Source organism: Osmerus mordax, chromosome 9, assembly GCF_038355195.1.
Source record: "Osmerus mordax isolate fOsmMor3 chromosome 9, fOsmMor3.pri, whole genome shotgun sequence".
In the NCBI taxonomy this organism is placed as follows: Eukaryota; Metazoa; Chordata; class Actinopteri; order Osmeriformes; family Osmeridae; genus Osmerus; species Osmerus mordax.
The window spans coordinates 17,180,679-17,198,107 of record NC_090058.1 but is presented as its reverse complement, the minus strand read 5'-3'; positions in this window follow the sequence as shown (position 1 = coordinate 17,198,107).

The following is a 17,429-nucleotide window of genomic DNA, read 5'->3' as shown; positions in this document are numbered from 1 at the left end:
ATCAGCAGTTTTCTTTGCTTGAGACTCGAAATTATTGAATTTAGCAACAACAGCAACACTAGCTAAATCAATTGCAGATATCAGTATAGACCTACCTGCAGTCTCTGAGTGTTTTACGTATTAATTACTTTGCCTTTGCATCGTACCAGCTGAGTAACAGAATGCAACCGTCTGTGATCTGACGTAGATAGGTCGCTGTGATGTAGATCAGTCGGGTTTTGGCTCCGCCTATACAAAACCTGAGCTGAAAACGGAAGAGAAACTGTTGAATGGTTTAACTCCACATTTCAGTGCGACAAAGTTTTCGCGCTTTGCACATGCTTTCAGGAACTCATTTCACAAGTATATAATGTACTGAGAAGCAAATCATGGAATTTGCTTTACAGGATCTTTAATAGGGAGTGGATAGGCTCTCCACAGACAGAATCTGGTTATACCATGGTCTGGGTGAATGCTCGATTCTGATTGGCTCCAGGGGTGTCCGTTATCAGGTGATAATGTCAACTACTAAGTAGTTCCAGCAAAACTGTCTGCTCACAGTTCTAAATGATTGCGCTGGCCAAATAATAGTATGAGCCTGTACAAAGCATAGATATATATAAAGGGTAGATGTCTCGTCCGCGTTGCCGGCCAACGGAGTCGAACATAGCGGCCATCTTTCTACAGTCAACTCGCTCACCCATAACATTGTGTTGGTGCTACATGTACTTTTTAAATGACCATAACTTGCTAAATTTTCAATCGATTTTGAAACGGTTTGGTTTGTTATCAACGTCAGAGATGTCGTTATGCCACTGCATGCATACTTATGAATAATTATGTTTGGTTTTTTTTAAGAATAGAAGTAGAACAGCAACACTAGCTAAATCAATTGCAGATATCAGAACAGACCTACCTGCAGTCTGAGTGTTTTATGTGTTAATGTGTTTGTGTTTTATAGTCTTATTTGAGTGAGAACGACTCGCCCGGTAGACTGCATAGTCTGACTGTAGGCGGCAGCCACGTCTCGTTTGCGTCATGTCACAAAGTAAATACTTTTACATGTCGGTCAATTTTACACCAAAAAGGTCGAGGAGGGCAGCTTTCAAGATACGGCGGTACGACATCAGCTCATCCGGACATTTCACACTGAGATATGCAGTAAAAATCACTGTTCGGATTTTCCCGCATCTGGTAGGCTACTTAAACGGTTTGGAGAAATACATGGTCTTCAAAGTGAAATAATTTAAACGCCCAAAATGCTCATAATGATAATAATGTTATTGATTGTGTGAACTAGCTGGGTTTGCCGTTTGGTTAGCACAGCAGCGGAAATGATTACATCTGTTTTCCGGTTCGTTTCCTGGGTACTCCGCATAACCCATAGATTTAATATTACTAGAAGAAGCAACTTTTGTCTTCCAAGATGGCGTCCCCATTCATTTCTATGAAAAGTGCTCAGTGGCGCAGTGAGGCCATAGAGTTAATATTACGTATAACCCCTATTGGCGTGGGAGACAAACTGCCAAGTCAATGCATATATTTGAATGTAATAGCCAGTCCATACATTGAACATTTAACCCCACTGTCAGTTAATATTACAGGAGAAAAAGTGGTGGACTTAATAAAATAGCATGTTCAATGTTATATTAAATATAAAACATACTACAAACAGGTAAGACATATTTTGCTTAGGCTGTGATTGTAGCCTCGACGTCACCTTGGTTTTAATCATATTCGACATGATACAAAGTAAATATCAATTGGTGCCTATTTCAACTTGTAGTAGCAGTTTCCCTCAACAGAATGCTTTTCATCAAAGATGATGATGATTAAGATGACGAAGACACATTGACTGCTGCCGCAGAAATGGATGCAGAGAATTATGTATGGTAGCTACTGGTAGTTCTCTCCCCATGTACTTTTATTTACAGGCTTGTGTGGACTTATGAGAATAATGAATATAAAAAACAATTTGCACATTCTGATCCTGTTGAACAGAGCATGGATGCAGTATACAGTGAGATGTTCATTTAATGGCAGGTGAATTCTGCATGTGGAACTGTGAAATGTAATGCAATCTCATGCATTCCCAGTTACAAGTAAATGAGTTGTACAAACTGCACCTCATGAAGAAAGTGCCAAAAACTGACCAAGAAATTGTGTAGGCCATCTTAGGGTAGAAGAATAAATCTAATCTTGAAAAATATTTACTGGAACACCAGTTACAGGAGGTTGCATGGTCACAGGTGATGTTAATTTTAGGAACAATAGCCTATATGAATATTAAATGTTAATATTTTAGACTGTGAGGAGACAACAAAGGAACATGAAAACTAAAAGGAAAATGAGGACGTTGTTCTCAAGAACACTAAAGAGCTGAAGCTCTGACAATCTTTAATTTTGAAAGAAGATACAGACAGGTCTGTCGCTCACTGTCCTCATACAGGAAGCTGCAGGATGCCAAGTGTTTACATGACTGCGATGGGTGTGTTTGTGATTCACTTTCACAAACAAAGAGATTCTTCTCCTTGATTACCCAAAACAACAACCCTGTTCCATAATGTGAGTTTACCATATATGACATGCTTATTTTATTATTATATATATGGTAAACTCACATTATAACTTTTAGTTTTCATGTTCAGTTCCTTTGTTGTCTCCTCCCTGTCTAAAAAAGGCTCTGAAAGAAAGCTCCTCTTTGAAGGACTATGTTAATAAATAAATAAATACACAGAAAAAGACTTTGTTACAGACTGTAGGAGTCTACCTAATGCTGCTACTACTCTGTTGTATTGTACACAACAATATTGATAGACTATGGAGAGATATCTGTGTTTTCCTATTTGCCGTTGTGTTTTCCTATTCGCCGTTGTGTTTTCCTATTCGCCGTTGTGTTTTCCTATTCGCCGTTGTGTTTTCGTATTTGCCGTTGTGTTTTGCACTTCAGGGCCACCGTAGATATCCATGGACAGGCCACGTCTGAGTCTTGGTGTACAGTAGCACTGTAGCCTGCTGAGATCACTGGAGACAGGGTGTTTGAACACTAGATTAAGATGTATCAGTCGCTGGGAACTGGGTCTCTGCATCAGTCTGCTGACCTACTGGAGAGAGAGAAGGGGGAGGGTGGAAGAAGATGGGTGGAGAGGAAAAGAGGGAGAGAGAGACACAAAATCCATACTTTCCACACATACCCTCATTGCAGAAATATCTGCATTACATGCAAATATACATACATTTAGCCACTCCAACAGTCAAACCACCCCTACAAGACACCACACCCTCTCAAACTCACCAACCTGCCTCGTCAGTACAAAATATGCCTGCTCTACTCTAAGGCTCTCAGAGACCAGACTCATTAACATTTGTACTGGGTCAGTGAGACCAATCCCTCTCAGCTGGTTCCGGCTTGATAGCCAAACGGCCAGCTAAGCATTCCCATATTGAAAATTCGACAAAATACATTCAGCCCTGTTCGCGTCAGAGGATGTGGGACCCATCATAAACATTCTCACTGAAATTGTCCACCCCAGTTTAATGTTTATCCCTGGCAACAACATGAACGCAGCATTTACGCGTTCACATTCCACAAACAGATGCCTAACAGTTTCCGTCTTCCCACAAAAATATTTCCCCACCCCTGGGTGGAGAACTATCAAATATCCCCCATCCCTGGGTGGAGTACGGACAGGTAGCTGTACTTACTGCACTGCCTTTCCCAAGAAAGCCCTGCCACTGGTGACTGGTGCCACTGGTGACATGCCAATTCCTGCCACACCCTGAAGTTCCTCACCTTGACACAGGTGCATGTGTTCCTCCAGGGCTTCCCTTTTATCTTCTTAAGTTTCCCTAAACTAAACTTCAAAGTCAACAGGGGTTCCCCGGTAGCTCAACAAATAAATGTGTTGTGTAGGATGAGGCCATATCACACCAGCCTGTGTTTATCTATTTACAGGGGGAGTGCACATGAATGGGCATGATTGTAATGGGCCAGAATAGGCTAAATGGCTATTTTTCTTCTTTTTTTGACACTTATTTTTTCAAAGTTTTTTCACAGATACGAGGAACAGAAAAGTAAACACACACACACAGACAAAAAATAATACAAAAACTAAAAATTTAACAACCATGAACATGCTGGATTGCATTGATTCCACAAAGTGATCCTGGGACATATACAGTTTTCAACCCTCATCCTGTCATTGACCTTTAAAAAGAGTCAATTTCACCCATTTCTCTTCACATTGTTCTGCCTGTACTCTTAATCTATGTGTTAGATGTTCCATCACATACATCTCATTCACAATTTTCAGCCATTCATCTCGAGTTGGGGGACCTGGTTTATACCATCTTTTTGTAATGGCTTTTTTACAGGCTGCTATCAAGATTTTGAACAAGTACCTGTCTGATCTTGCCACAATATTTCCAGCCATATTACCAAAATACAGTACTGTACATGAATTAGGTACTTCATAACCCAGGATGCTGGTCAAAGTTAAGTGCACATCTTCCCAAAACTGAATAATGTTTGGGCAGAGCCAGAGGACATGAGCATGATCTACATTTACAGCACCACATTCTCTCCAACATGGTTGGGACACTGATACAAATTTGCTCCTAAGTTTGGGAGTAATAAATCGTATTATATTCTTCCAACAGTGTTCTCTCCATGAACGTGATGATGCAGTAGATTGCTGGGTTCTCCATATATGTAGCCAATCTTCCTCAGAAATATTCACACCCAACTCTTTTTCCCATTTCTGCTTGACATATAGGGTTGAATTCCCTTTCCTCTCCATTAATTGCTGATACAAAGCAGATATTATTCTGTATCTCCCTGAGTTGTATGTTCCTATTACAATTGAAATTACACCATTTTTGTCCTGGTTTGTATTAGGTTTTACCTCCCTCTCAAAGTAGTCCCTTAGTTGCAAATATCTGAAATGATCCCGGTTGTACAAAGCAAACTTTTCTCTCATCTGCTGAAAACTCATGAAATTACCCTCTTTTGTTACTGTACACAGTGCTGTTATTCCATTTGGTATCCACTGTTTGAATCTCTGGTCAAGAGTGTTTGGAATGAATTGTTCGTCATAAGCTGCCCACCTAAGTAGTCTGAGATCACCCTCTAATTTATATTTACGCGTGGTGTCATACCACACTTTGAATGTAAATTGGGTGATCCTGTCCATCTGTTTAATTAAATCTTTAGCGTCCTTACCACCCCCAATGAGACTTTGGATTTCCCTTCCTTGTACATATTGTTCAAGGTTTTTCCATTTAGCCTCATAGCGTTCATCACACCAGCAAACTATAGGTCTAATCTGTGCAGCATGAAAATATTCCTTGAGGTTTGGCAACGCCATTCCCCCTTTATGTTTCCCAAGTTGAAGAGTCTCAAATCTGATTCTCTGTCTTTGTCCATTCCATATGAACCTTGAGATCATTTTGTCCCATGCTCTGAATTTGGTTTTCAGGTATCTCAATGGGAAGAGCCTGAAAGAGGTAGAGGAGTCGTGGGAGAACATTCATCTTTATGGCCTGTATTCGTGAACTAAAGTCCAGGGACAGGACAGCCCACCTGTTTATATCATTCTTGATAGTTTTGTCCATTTTAACAAAATTGGCTTCATATAAGTCTTCCATCCCCCTTGTTATAGTTACCCCAAGGTATTTCTTTGTTGTTGATTTCCAGTTGAGATTGTAGTTTTGTTGTATAGCTTTGGATGGGGAATAGTTCAATGTTAATATCTGAGTTTTCATCAAGTTCAACTTATAACCAGAATAAAAACCAAAGATCTCAAGTTGGTTAATTAGTACAGGAAGACATGTGTCTGGGTCTTTTAGGTAGCAGATCACATCATCAGCAAAAAGCCCAATGGTGTGGTCTTCATTCCCAACATTAATACCTTTAAGATCCTCATTCTGTCTAATTGCTTGCGCCAGCGGTTCTAGAAAAATTGCAAAAAGTGTTGGTGATAGGCAACAACCTTGCCTGGTAGATCTCTCCAATTGTATGCTCTCTGTCAGACTGCCATTTATTTTAATCCTTGCAGTTGTTTTTTGATAAAGTGTTTTAATGCATTGAATGGCCTTCTTGTTCAATCCCAATTTTTGGAGGACCTGATAAAGAAATTCCCAGTTTACACAGTCAAAAGCCTTTTCAGCATCAAGGCTTATTAAGGCTGCACTGATGTTGTTGTGCCCAACATGCTCAAGAATATGTAGTGTTCTTCTTATATTATCATGGGTTTGACGACCCTTAATAAAGCCTGTCTGGTCTTCATCTATGATGTCATTCATAAAGTGATCAAATCTTTTTGTAATAATTGAGGTATATAGTTTGTATTCTACATTGAGTATTGATATAGGTCTGTAACCTGAGCAGGATTCATTGTCATTCCCCTTAGAAATCACAGATATCACAGCTTCTGTCCAGGATGGAGGTAATTCCCCATTCTCGAGTGTGTGATTGAAAGATGCCTCAAGTACTGGTATAAGTTGTTCATTGAATGCTTTGTACCACTCTGATGGTAGACCATCACTCCCGGGAGATTTATTTGCCTTTAGTCTACTCACTGCTTTTTCTATTTCTGCTCTTGTAATTTACATTTACATTTAGTCATTTAGCAGACGCTCTTATCCAGAGCGACTTACAGTAAGTACAGGGACATTCCCCCCGAGGCAAGTAGGGTGAAGTGCCTTGCCCAAGGACACAACGTCAGTTGGCATGACCGGGAATCGAACTGGCAACCTTCGGATTACTAGCCCGATTCTCTCACCGCTCAGCCACCTGACTCCCCAATTGGAGAAGTCAAAAGACCATTCTGTTGTTCCCCAATTGCTGGCAAGTCCAGTGTCTGTAGAAATGCCTTAATTTGCTCAATATTAGCCGATGGAGGTTGGCTATAGAGATTCTTATAATAGTTTCTAAAATGAGTTTCAATCTCCTTAGGCTCATAGGTAATTTTATTTGTGGTTACATCCCTTATCTTATGGATCGTCCTATCAGCCTGTTGTTTTTTTAATCTTTTTGCTAGTAATCTAGTCGCCTTAGGCCCCACTTCATAATAAGATTGTTTTAAGAATCTTGTCTTCTTTTCAATTTCTATGTTTAATAGTTTATCTATACTATTCCTATCTTCTTTAATTTGAGGAATTAGTGAAGGGTCGCCTGTTCTCTTGTGTAGATGTTCAATCTCAGTCAGTTTCTCCTTTTCTCTCCTGTAGGTTTCCTCTTTAGCTTTTTTAATAGACGCTGTCTTAGCTATTAGCCTCCCTCTCAAGACTGCTTTAAGAGCATCCCACAAAATAACAGGCTAACCTCTCCATTGTCATTTTCAGTTAAGTATGTTTAAATCTCTTCTTTTATTTCCTCGACAAGTGCTTTATCATTTAAAATGCCAACATTTAGTCTCCACAATTTTCTTTTCTCTTGTGGTTTTAGTTGGATTTTCAGGTACACTGTACAATGGTCAGAGACATCAGCTCCTTCAATTTCACACTCCTTTACTCGGTACAAGTCCTTTTTGTTAATAAAAAAGTTGTCAATTCTGGCATAGCTATCATGTGGGGCTGAGTAGTGTGTATAGTCCCTCATAGAGGGGTGGAATTCCCTCCAGAGATCAGCTATACCAAATTCTTTGAATGTAGTTTTGACCATTGAAGTGACTTGGTTGTTTTTATTTTTTTTATTTGTTGTATCTAGTTTATTATTCATCACAATATTGAAGTCGCCCCCACAAACTAATATTCCTTCTGCTTCCAATATTATGTTGTTGAGCAAAGATTTGAAGAAATGCTTTCCACTGTCAGGTGGGGCATAAACATTAACCAGTGTCATTACTTCATTCTCTAATTTTCCCTTTACAATAATAAATCTTCCCTTTTTGTCACTAATTATTTTGTTACATTCAAATTTGACTGAATTTGATATTAGTATGATTACTCCTCTTCTACCACCTTGACGGAAGGAACTATGAAATGTATTGGTATAGCCAAACTTCTTAAGTTTCTCGCTTTCCTGCCCAGACAAGTGTGTTTCCTGTAGGTATATATTTGAGTTTTGTCTTTTTTCAATTTGGTCATTACCTTTTTACCCTTAATGGGATTATTAAGACCATTAACATTCAATGACAGTATCTTAATGCTATTCTCTATCATTTCCGTGGTTGTAATACTGCAATCCAGACCTTAACATAAAAACAATAACAGTAAGTGAACTCTGAACTATAAATTGAACATAGAACATTGTGACTTCCAAAGAAAAGGATGAGTTTAGCCATCCTCTATGTTCCCTGTTGGTGGGAGGAGGGAAAGGTGCCTCATGCTCGTAGGGGCATGAGGCACCTTTTTATTATATTATATATTATTACACAAAATTATATGCAATCTAAATAGATTATAACAGAGACTCAGATCGAATGGGAATCTAATTCAATGCAGATTTATGTGTAATCTAATAACCAAAATAATACCTCTATTTTTATGTCTCTTCAAAAATTAGCTTACGATTTCTTCTTTCTTTGAGCGTTTATCTCCCTGGTCCGTCAGTCATGATCCCTTCTAAACTTTGTGAGCTTGTCCCTTGCACGGTGAGCTGCTCTGCCTGAAGTGGTGCTTTTCCATTGAAGTAGCTCATTCAGCCGTTCCTCAACGGCCGTTGCAGTGTTTGTCTTCTCCACAGTCACCTGGTATCCTCGTCTATTCAGGTCCTCGGCCGCCTCATCTGCACTCCCGTAGATCTGTAGTCCAGTTTCCCAGTGGACGCGCATCCTCGTGTAGGGTGTCTGGAAACGGATCCCCTTCTCCTTCAATATGGTTTTGATCGGCCCATATGCTTTGCGTTTCTTCACGATGTCAGTTGCATAGTCATTATCAAAGTAAATTCGCTGTCTATCGATCTCAAACTTCGTCTGCCAGGCTTTCTGAAGAACCAACTCTTTGACTTGGAATTGAAGAAAGTTCACTATTATCTAGCTTAACTCCAGGTGGCAGACCGAGCTGTTTTTCGAGCAGTTCACTTACAAAGTGAGCGACTGATTTACCTTATTTGCCTTCTGGTATTCCATAGATTCGCAGGTTATTTCGTCTAGAGCGGCTCTCCAGATGAATCATCTTGTCCCGCATCTCCGTGCTTTGTTTCACCACTGTTATCAACATGTCTTTCAATTCCAGGCAGACTGACTCCAGGTCGGCTATGCGTGTTTGCGCCTCCGTAATGCTAGCATTCTGACTCTGCAACTCATGCAGAACTTCTACTTTGAATTCGGCAAGGTCATCCTTCATTGACTTCGTGACATCGCTTTTAAATTCACTTAGGTCCTTTCTCATGTCCTGTTTGAAATCTTTCAGCTCTTTAGATAGTTGTGACAGACTTTCTAACACATTGTTAATGTTAGCTTCGTTAATCCTACTCGTGGCCATTTCTTCCTCTCCCTCTTTCCCATTTCTTGACTTTTTAGGCATCTTTTTGTCGTTCTTTTGACTCTTTTGCATCTTCCCTCCTCTCACAAAAGTGAAGAGCGAAGTGATGCTAGTATGTAGGCCTACCCCTGGTGGCGCTGCCCCCTGCGCACTCGGCAGAGGATCAGTGGCTTGGGTGTACTGTTGGCCTGACAAAGGGCAGCCCTGGTAAATCCCCTGACCTACCTGTATTTGCCTGTTCAGCCCCCCTCCCACCTTTAAAATTAAGATCCATATATGTTCATTGTATGCACCTTCCTGCCACAGTAAATTATGTGTTTGTGTTAACTTACATGGCAATAAAAAACAATTCTGATTCTGAAAGGGAAAGACACACTATTGGCAGTCGTACAGTTTGAGGACCGGACATCTCTACCCCCTCACACATGCTCCTGTGACTGGTAGTCCTTACACACACTCATAATCACACACACGTAGGCATGCTGTGCGTAGCACACTCTTACATTATGAAAGACACTGCTGTTTCTGGGACAAGAGCACTTTGTTTCTCTCAATGGTTTCTCATCTCTTTAGTCTTTGCTGCAACTGTGCTGTTAGCCATGCTGTGTGTGTGTATGTATGTATGTGTGTTTGTAAATGTGATGACTTGTCTTTACAGATTAATTCACAGCCGGAGCAGATGTCACAAGAACAGGTTTTTATATATGTAGCATATGCCATGTTTCACCCTGCTTCCAAACACACAATACCCCATCTCTCTCTTGCTTTCTCTTTCTCCCTCTTTTATTTTGTTTTTTTCTCTCCCCACCACTGTTTCTTTCTTTGAAATGATAAAATGGTATATGATTGTATCAGAAAACACTGATCGCATACATACACACATACAGAAACACAAGCACAGGCAAAAAACACTCACAAAAAAACACATTGCAGCAACCCCTGGAGTCCAGCCCAGAGGACGTCCTGGCCAGACCCACAGAGAGCACATAAACAAACCCGCACACAGACACACGCACACACACAGACATACACACACACAGACACACACACAGACATACACACACACACAAACACACACACAGACAAGCAGTCCCATGTGTAATATGCAGGTTACATTAACAATGGGAATTGCCTCTCCTAGTTAGTGAGGTCTTGGATAGGCAAGGATGAGATCAGAGAGGAATTTCCATGATGTATCAGTGTGCCTCCAGGATAACCCATTATTATGTATTTCTGGGTCTTCCTTGGAACACCGTCCTCTTCCTTAGTGCATTTCCCCTTCATCAACATAATGTCCCTTTCCTCAGAAAACCTGAGACAGGACTGAGCTTTCCTTTGAAACCTTTTCATTTGCTGAATCTACATCTTTTGTCGCTGAAGCCCTGAAGAACAAGTTTAGGCATTACATGTCCTTGCAGATATCATTCATATGCTGGGACGGGTACAGACAGGCACACACAAATACAAACTAACAGGCAGAGCAGGTACTTTTTTTTTAGGAAGAAGTAAACGTCAATAGTTCATCTTAAAGGATGTTGACAAGCTTTCAAGGATGGGGAATTTACAGGGTTGCGTGATGTAGCCTAACTCATATAAAAATTTGATTTCAATATTATTGATGTTTGATATGCATGAGAGTAGCTTGCTTATATGCTTAATTCGACCCACTATTTCCAATGAATTTCCACCATGTTCATTTTAGATTTCAATGTAGTCATGGGTGACATGTCCTCCTGAGAGATAACCATTGATCCAATAATCCAATCCAATTAATAATCTATGTTTGCAAAATAGCATAACATATATAGAGTAACCAAACTAAATACAAACTTTAAAAAAGTGAGCGTATTCAGAGCTGACTTACGTTCTTCCACATTTCTACAACATTTCTGAACAGTTGATTGTGTTACGGCAGAGTACACAAAACTTCACAGTCTGACGAACAAGAAACTGGTCAGATAGGTTGTCGTCTTTGTTAATTATTATTTTGAGTTTGAGACTCAAATTTGAGTCTCATTTGAGAGACTAGTGTACCGTGCCGTGATGCAGTCGGTGATTACAGTTGTTTTCAATTGTTTACACGCAATTTTGAAAACCGGGTTCTTTTTTTCAAAATATAATCACAATTATCCAAACACCACACTCAATTTGAATAATTCCTAGATTGTTTGCAAAATGACACACTTCAGTCAAAACATATACACATAGTTGTGAAAATGCTATTAGTTTTCATTTAACCAACACAGTCCTCAATGATCAGACACTATTGCAGCCAGTTTCACACTGCTGTGATAAATAAAGCAACACATTTGTAAAAAAACGCATTTTAGGAAATAGCATGTGCTAGATTTTTGGCCGGACATTGTTATGCAAGGGATCATTTAGATAAAAAATAAAATAAAATAGTGACAAACCCACAACATTCTTCATGATTAGTTTGAGATAGGGAGAATGTACATAAATAGGCCTACTATAAACTTAACAAGCACTGCACAACTCTGATGCTGCAGACTGAATATTTTAAGTATTTATTTCAATACTTACAGTATTTCTTACTATAATCAGTTACAATAATCAACCAAGAATGAAATCAATGAAACAAATAAAATCTGTAGACAAATAAAAATTACTGCATGAAGTACATACACTTTGACTCTGAAGAAAAACTACTGTAAAAGCAACAATGCAAGTATTAGATTTACATTTTAGGGTCCCAGATTTGCATGGTGGTGGAGGACCCCATTTTGTGTAGCAGCGCAAAGGGTGATGTTACCCCCTCGCTGCCCTGGCACATTGGTGATTGCCCTGTGTCCAATTACATTTCTCCCTCTTCTTCTTGTTTTCGCAAGGTTAAATCCAGCCTCATCCACACACTAATATATATATATTCATGTTGAATTTCTATATATTCATCTTACTATGGTGTGGTATTGTGCACTGCTCATAATGTTCTGGCACAAAAAAATACTGTGCAATAGATATTGAACAGCATCCTATTGTCTTTTACTGTGTTTCAGAGAGTCTTGCAAATGGATGCTGCAGAAATTCAACATGAATATATATATATATATATATATATATATATTATATATTTGCAAGACTCTCTGAAACACAGTACAAGACAATAGGATGCTGTTCAATATCTATTGCACAATATTTTTTTGTGCCAGAACATTATGAGCAGTGCACAATACCACACCATAGTAAGATGAACAATACATACCTCCACGTACTCATTGCGCAGACGTTTCACTCTCTCTGAATTTCTGTCAAATGGTACTCGATACAGTTGCTTCATGTATATTAGATTTTTCTTGAGGATTCGACTTAATGTTGACAGAGAGACTCGTTGGATGTTATTGAAAATATGGTCATCATTGATGGTATTGGCTTGGATTTCTCGCAGCCTGATACAATTATTGGCCAAAACCATGTTCATAATGGCGGCCTCTTGTGCAGGAGTGAACATAGGGCCCCTTCCACCTCGGTGTCCTCGACCCTCAATCCTATGTAAAAAAAATACACATGCAGCCTACTGTCAAATGTCACAGTAAACAATATTGATGATAAGTACAGCAAGCTTCAGTTTCAATGTACTGTGTGGTTAGCTTTTTTACCTGTTTTCTCGATGAAATGTCCGAATTACTGACGCAACAGTATTTCTGCTGAGATTTGGTTGAACTCTTTGTCCAGCTTCCATCAGTGTCAGTCCATGGTTGATAACATGGTCAATAAGTGTTGCACGGATTTCTTGAGTCAAATTTGGTCCTCGTCTTCTTTGTTCAGGTTCTATCAACTCTTCAAGTCCTTCTCTACCTCTTCCTCTACCTAGGCCTCTTCCTCTACCTCCTTCTCTTCCTCTACCTCCTCTACCTAGGCCTATTCCTTTATCTCCTTCTTCTCTTCTTCCTCTACCTAGGCCTCTTCCTCTATCTCCTTCTCTTCTTCCTCTACCTAGGCCTCTTCCTCTATCTCGTTCTTCTCCTCTTCCTCTACCTAGGCCTCTATCTCCTTCTTCTCCTCCCTCTACCTAGGCCTCTTCCTCTATCTCCTTCTCCTCTTCCTCTACCTGGGCCTCTTCCTCTATCTCCTTCTCCTCTTCCTCTACCTGGGCCTCTTCCTCTATCTCCTTCTCCTCTTCCTCTACCTCCTTCTCCGTTTCCTCTACCTAGGCCTCTTCCTCTATCTCCTTCTTCTCTTCTTCCTCTACCTAGGCCTCTTCCTCTATCTCCTTTTTCTCCTCTTCCTCTACCTGGGCCTCCTCCTCTACCTCCTTCTCCTCTTCCTCTACCTCCTTCATCTCCTCTTTGAGCTCCCCCTCTCATTCTCACTCTTCTTCTTCTTCTTCTAGCTCCTTCCATTTTTGTTGAAGACAGGTGAACTCACCTGCTGCCTTTTATAGCACACCTGGGTGCTGCGTTTTCAAATTAGCACATGTGCTTCCACACCTGGTGGATGTGATTATCCAATTAGTTCATTAGTGTGGTCTAATGTTTTGCAAAAAGGGTGAAGCAGACATTGTGTGTAATGTTGTGCAAATCCGTGGAGGTGTTTTGCTCATTGGAGTAGAATTTTGCAAATTGTCTAGACATTTTTATTTTAGTGTGTAGACAATTGAAACAAACTAAGATGTCAGTGAAACACAAAAATACAGATTCCTTGAACTATAGATAGGGCACAGTGCCCGCGATGATGTTGGTGACACACAGATTCCTGGAATTATAGATATGTTATTATAGATATGTTATTATAGATGATGTTGGTGACACATAGATTTCTGGAATTATAGATAGATAGTGCAGTGCCCGTGATACAGCTGGTGATCAGTTCTTCTCAGTGGTTTTGGTACCTATATTTCTCAAATCACAATTTAAATGTTCTGTCATCTCTGAAGTACACCTCCAAATCTATTGTAGTCAAATTGCCAATGTTGTGGTAGCCTACATTCATGCAAATGATTATGTAGCCTTCATTTGTCTGCTGTTTCCTACGTTATTAATGGTATATGTTATGTTGATCCAAGTTAATTATATTGGTTCTCTGTTAAAGTGTCTTACCACCACAAACATCTAAACATTTAGTTCAACACAAGTCATTTAAATACACAATGATTGAGCCAGTTCAATCAGGAGAGACCTGGGATGAGTGAAAGATGTTTATTACAGAATAATTAATGTACTATGGTTTTTGGAGCTTGAACCCCACGGGGAATTATATAGATCAACGGGCGCCTGCCCAATGCCCGAAGAAGAATCCCCCTCTCTCCAGTATCTCCCTGATACTAAATATAATAATCATGTCTCATGCCTCAGACATTTTTCTTAGGAAGCCACTTAAACAATGCCAGCCTCCGCCCTCTCGTTGCTGGAGGCCGGTGCGTTCTGTCAGAGGCGGGGTTTGGAGGTTTGGGGTGGAGAGCTTTGCCTTTGGCAAGGGCACAACTTTTGTTCTCTCACTTATATCTTATTATTGGGTGTGCTTTGCCTTCGGCAAGGGCACAAGCTTTGTTCTCTCACATATATGTCGGGAGTCAGGTGGCTGAGCGATTAGGGAATTGGGTTAGTAATCTGAAGGTTGCTGGTTTGATTCTCGGCTGGGGAAAATGACGTTGTGTCCTTGGGCAAGGCACTTTACCCTGTACTTACTGTAAGTCGCTCTGGATAAGAGCGTCTGCTAAATGACTAAATGTAAATATATCTTATTATTGGGTGTGCTCACGCCTTCGGCAAGCACAACCATTGTTCTCTCACATACATATTATACATATTTATTTATTATTGTTTATTTTCGCCCCCCTAAGGATCAGTCAATATTTGGACTACATAGACAACACCTGTGTCAAAATGTTTGTCTTGGTCTCGATTGCGTTGCTTGTATTTTTAAGTACGTTCCGTTGCACGGTTTAGGAGGTTACAACGTTTTTGTGGCAAAAAAGTGCCTTTAGTCGACGAAGGGTACTCAGTGCTATCTACGTCACCACGTCAGCACACGTTAGCAACGACGCAACGATGACCAATGCGGGAGACTCCCGGACCTTCCGGGACACTTGGAATGTCTGGTAATGTCACATTTAAAGAATGTATGTAAAGTTTCTCAAGCTTGTGTGGTGCGTCGCTGGCTTCAGTGCCACAGCCTAAACTTTATGTCAAAGAAACATTCTCATTTCCGGCGCTTTCAAACAATCCCCTCACTCAGTGAAGTTTGGCTAGCCACCGCAACTAGCTTGCTCATAGCAAACTTTTTTTGAATGAGCCATTTCTCCCTAAATAGATGTAAAGCTTATTTACGTTTTAGGGGGCATATTTTCAGTTAGCAGATGGTACTGTTTGAATCGCGATTCCATCTGAAATACTGCGGGTGACAACGTTGTTACAGTAGCTTGTTTCAAAGGGGGTTCGCTTGTGTCAAGGGGGGTTCTTGAGTAGGCTAAATGCTTGAAAATATCACTAGATGGGAAAAAACTTAAGGCGACGGACCCACCTGCAACCGACGCAAGCGAGCACACCCTACAATTTCCACAGAAATTGTACCCTCTCTAGTTATTATTATTTTCCCACCCCTAAGGATCAATCAATATTTGGACTACATAGACAACGTCAGTGTCAAAATGTTCGTCTTGGTCACGATTGCGTTGCTTCTATTGGGATTTACGTTCCGTTGCACGATTTAGGCTGAACTTAAGTTTTTGTGTCAAAAAGTGCCTTGTGTCAACAAAGGGTATCAGCCCTAGCCTACGTCACAACGTTAGCACACGTTAGCAACGACGCATGGATACAACGTGCATGGATGTTGCACGATACAGCGAGTATCGTGCTGTGGTGTACTAACAGCATCATACATGTACATTTAAGCAAATCAAGACTTGCATGTACAGTAAGTAATGTAACATTAAATAATGTATTAAACTCAAGCTTGTGTGGTGCGTCGCTGGCTTCAGTGCCACAGCCTAAACTTTATGTCAAAAGAAACGTTCTCATTTCCAGCGCTTTCAAACAATCCCCTCACAGTTCGGCTAGCCACCACAACTACCTTGCTCGAAGCAAACTTCTTTTGAAATAGCCAATTCTCCCTAAATAGATGTCAAGCTTATTTACGTTTTTGGGGGCATATTTTCAGTAGGCAGATGGTACTGTTTGAATCGCGATTCCATCTGAAATACTGCCGGTGACAGCGTTGTTACAGTCGTTTGTTTAAAAGTTTTTTTTTATGAATTACGCAATATGAGTAGGCTAAATGCTTGAAAAATTTCACTAGAAGAGAAAAACTTAAAGGGACGGACTCACCTGCAACCGACGCAAGCAAGCACACCCTACAATTTCCCCAGAAATTGTACCCTCTAGTTTTTCATTATTTGTGTGGCGGCCTGCCTGCGGAAACCCGTCGGATGTCGCGGCCGCTCGTTGTTGGCTATTAGCCATAAAAGATCGAAAATCGTTTTCTGTCAAAATTTAGATTTTTTATGTTTTGTATAGTTAACACCCTAAAATGCATTGTAATGTACAAAAAAGTATACGATTAATTTGAAAAACAGTTGATTTCAACGGTTTTTGGACAGCAATATTTTCAAGCCATGTCAAATCGAATTATGAAACGGAGTGGAATCTTTGAATTGAGTTTTCTCCCTGATCACTTTTTGACACATGTCAACTTTAAAATGATGTAACTTCAGTTGTGATAAAGATATCGGAGTAATTTTAACATATTTGTATTCAGGAGAGTTTGTAGTTTCCAAATAGTCAAATTTTCACCATGTGAAGGGTTTCCCCAGGCCGCCACAACATCTGATGTCGAAATGCATATCCAAACAACGTCAATCGTGGCACTGCACTCCGTTGGATTATAAAGAGGACACCTGCAAAATATGAATTTTGCAGAGAGCACGGTTCTTTCTGTGATCGTGGGAAATTAAACCCATTCTAATTTGCACGCGCGCACGCACGCACACACAGATTCCTGGAATTTCTGTTCTCACAGGTATACTGTATATATATGTGACATGATCTCTGTCTTCCAGTAGGCTAGTA